The sequence below is a fragment of the Juglans regia genome, unplaced genomic scaffold (genome assembly GCF_001411555.2).
Source record: "Juglans regia cultivar Chandler unplaced genomic scaffold, Walnut 2.0 Scaffold_21701, whole genome shotgun sequence".
Classification (NCBI taxonomy): Eukaryota; Viridiplantae; Streptophyta; class Magnoliopsida; order Fagales; family Juglandaceae; genus Juglans; species Juglans regia.
This window is the reverse complement of record NW_023352747.1, coordinates 1-4,063: the sequence shown is the minus strand read 5'-3', so window position 1 is coordinate 4,063 and position 4,063 is coordinate 1. Positions and strand designations below refer to the sequence as shown.

The following is a 4,063-nucleotide window of genomic DNA, read 5'->3' as shown; positions in this document are numbered from 1 at the left end:
CTGTTTTTGGTACTGTACCGTACCGACGACTCGACCGGTACCGATAATATACACATTCCATACCGGTCGAAATACCGGGTGTACCGGCCGGTACAGTCCTGTACCGGCTGGTATTTTATGTTTCGGCCGAAACATATATTTCGGCCGGTACGAGATTCATCAGCTTCTGTTTGATGGCATTTTCAAAATTTTAGTAAACACTTAAGGGCAATTTTGGAATTTCACGTAACAACCTTAGGTTTTGCTTTTCTCTTTTCGGTTTCTCATTTTCAATCTCTTTTCGGTTTTCATTTCACTTCCAGTTCCAGGCTTCCAGGTGGCAGCAGCACTCCTGCACTCGAGTCCCAGACGGCCAGCCAGCAGTCCGTCAGCTCCACCGTCGGTCGTCTCCTCCGTCTCGTCGCACGTCACCCTGTCGCTGTCCGCCGTCATCTCGAATTCTCGAAATCTCGGATTCTCGATCGGTATTTTTTTTGTTAATTTAATTTTATTTTTATTTACTTTTTTTTTTTATAAATAACTCAGAATTGTATTTTTATATATATTTTAGATTATATTGTTATAGTCTATTTTTATAGATGTTTTAAATTATATTTTTATAGGTGTTTTAGATTATATTTTTATAGATGTTTTAGATTATATTGTTATAGTGTTTGTTTGTATTTTTATAGATTTTTTAGATTATATTTTTATATATGTTTTAGATTATATTGTTATAGTGTTTATTTGTATTTTTATAGATATTTTAGATTATATTTTTATAGTGTTTGTTTGTATTTTTATAGATGCTTTAGATTATATTGTTATAGTGTTTGTTTGTATTTTTATAGATGTTTTAGATTATATTGTTATAGTGTTTAATTATATTTTTATAGATGTTTTAGATTAGATTTTTATATATGTTTTAGATTATATTGTTATAGTGTTTGTTTGTATTTTTACAGATGATTTATATTATATTTTTATAGATGTTTGAATCTCTGATCAGTTCAGTAGCTTTAATCTAGTTTTACTAAAAAATAGTTCTTTATGCAAAAGAGAATGCTAAACTAAGTAGTTTTAATTTTTAAGAACCCTGTTCGAGTCTAGGATGCATATATGCCTGTTGTTTTTTTAAAGCTAATCATGTTTGGATTTGATGAGTTTCTTTTTAATGGCTTACTTATAAGTGTTAATTTTTTATACTTTAATGGTTAAAAATGTCTAGTTGTCAATCAACCAGTGGTGTGACTTCAACTCCTACATTTGCTCGTGTAAGATCAGAAGATCCAGCATGGGCCTATGCACGTGCTGTGCCAGGGGCAAGAAATAATACTGAATTTTTATATTGTAATAAAGTGATTAGAGGTGGTAGGATCACTCGGTTGAAGTATCATTTAGCTGGGATTCCAAGCGATGTAGAAACATGTAAAAATGTCTCTGGAGATGTAAAATGGCAAATGAATGAGTTGCTTGATGAAATGAAAAAAAGTAAAAAGAAGAAAAGAAAAATAAGTTCAGGGATTGAAGGCAATATATATTTAACATCTGATGATATTGATGATAGTAATAGTATGGAAGGACAGTCTCAGCTTTCAAAAGGTAAGGGGAAGTTGAAAGAATCTAGAACTGGAAAGTCAGTGGGGGGATTGAGTAGATTTTTTGCTCCAAGAACAACTCCTGAGGCCCAACCTTCAATTAAGAGTTCTATGTGTTCAAATGAAATGATTGTAAAAGCAAAGATGGTTGTAGCACGCTGGTGGTATGATGCTAATCTGCATTTCAATGCGGCTCAATCAAAGTTTTATCAACCAGCTATTGTTGCCATGACTGTCATCGAGTCAGGATTCAAGGGCCAATTTTTATATGAGTTGAAAAGAAATTTATTAAAGATGGCTGTGAATGAGGTTCAAGATTATTTGCAATAAATTAAGAAGGTTTGGAATGAGACCGGTTGTTTACTAATGACAGATGGTTGGACAAACCAGAAGCAACAATCAATAATCAACTTTCTAGTTTATTGTCCAAAATGTACAATGTTCTTAAAGTCTGTTGATACATCTGGCCTTAGAAAATGTGCTAAAACATTGTTTAATATCTTTGATGAGGTTGTTCAAGAAATTGGAGCTGAGAATCTTGTGCAGTTCATAACGGACAATGATGCAAGTTATAAAGCTGCAGGAAAAAAATTACAACAGAAGTATGGCTCCTTCTACTGGTCCCCATGTGTAGCTCATTGCATAGACTTAATGTTGGAGAATTTTTCTGATCCAAGATATTTTTCTCTTATTAATGATATCATAAAAAAGGTAAAAAAGATAACAAAATTCATCTATAACCATGGTTGGGTTTTGGTATTGATGAGAAAAGACTTTACCAAAGGTCATGATTTGTGTCGTCATATAATTATAAGGTTTGCAACAAATTGTTTAAGTATCCAATGATTGCTCTTGTTTAAGAAAGAACTCAGAAAAAATATTTACTTGTGATAAATGGGTTGCATCAAATCATTCTAAGATCAGCATAGGGAAGGAGATAGCTGAGATCGTTTTAGAAGAAAAAAAGTTTTGAGCTTAATGTCAATTTATTGTTAAAGTTAGTGAGCCTTTGGTTCGTGTTCTACGACTTGTTGACGGGGATGAAAAGCCTGCAATGTGATACTTATATGATGCAATGGAAAGAGTCAAAGAGAACATAAAAACAAGATGCAATAACAAAGTTAGTTTATTCAGTCCATTCATCAGGATCATTGATTCTAGATAGGATAGACAGTTTCATAGTCCATTACATGCGGTAGGTTGTTTTCTTAACCCTAGAATTTACTATAGCCCTAACTTTAAAAATAAAAATGATGTTGTAAGAGACTTCAACAACTGTGTTATGAATATGGAATTTGATCCCGATAATCAAGACAAGATCATTGCAGAACTTGACTTATATAAGAATGCAGTAGGTAAGTTTGGACATTCTTTAGCAATCCACCAGTGTGATAAGATTAATCTAGGTATTATCATTTATCAATATCATTTGTTAAATAGTGTGACATTGTACTTTAAATTTTATCTTATTTTATTTTTACTTGTATATATTTAATAATTTATAATTACATTATTGTTATAGTTGCATGGTGGACCCAATTTGCTTGAGAGATTCCAATGCTTCAAAAGTTTGTTATTCGAGTACTAAGTCAATGCTATAGTGCAACTGGATGTGAGAGAAACTGGAGCATATTTGATTTTATTCATTCGAATAAGAAAAATAGATTAGTGCATAAACGTTTGAATGACTTAGTATTTGTTCGTTATAACTTGAAGTTGAGAGAGAGGTAAATTTTTTTAATACTAATGTTTTCACTGTTGAAAAATATATAACATTTTCACTTATGTTTGATTTTATTTTAACAGGAGCATAAAAAAGGGAAAATATGTTTTAAATCCAATCAATCTTGAAAACATTGATTTGATGGAAGAATTGGTGGGTGAAGAATCTAAGTTTCTTGATTGAGAAGATTTGGACTGGGCAAGTATTGAGGAGCCATTAGCCTCACTAAATAAGGAAGACAATGATAATGTTGGTGTTGATGTTAATGACGGTGATGAAAATATTTTGATTAACATGTCGAATCCTGATCTTTATTGTCTTTTTGATGAGGATGAGTATCTTTGATGACGTGGTAACGTTAATGATTTTATCATGATAATGTTGGTGTTTATAACTTTATGTTAGTTGTAACTTAAAACTTAAGACTTGTATTGAGAAGTATTGAGTTTATAACTTATTTGTTGTTATTTTGGAATACAGTTAATGGTTGTATATATATAATTTATCAAGGTATAAATTATTCCAAAACGGTACCGGTACCGAAACGATATCGGTACCGAAATATTATTCCGGAACGGTATACGAAACGGTACCGATATCGAAATATTTTGTTCCAGTGCCTTGACCGGTACGACTTCCGATGCGGTATTCAAAACATTGTTCCAAGCCTAATTCTCTCTTAATAAAATGTTCTCCTCTAGCAACTGTTGTATATCCACCCATTCAAAGAATTCGTGCATCTCTTGCACACAGTACAAACTCA

General features: G+C 32.2%; 1 pseudogene; it reads left to right on the top strand.

Annotated features, from left to right (window-relative positions):
* The first annotated feature begins 1,199 nt into the window (after window positions 1-1,199).
* LOC109015590 lies at window positions 1,200-2,697 on the top strand (annotated as a pseudogene).
* Window positions 2,698-4,063: the final 1,366 nt, after the last annotated feature.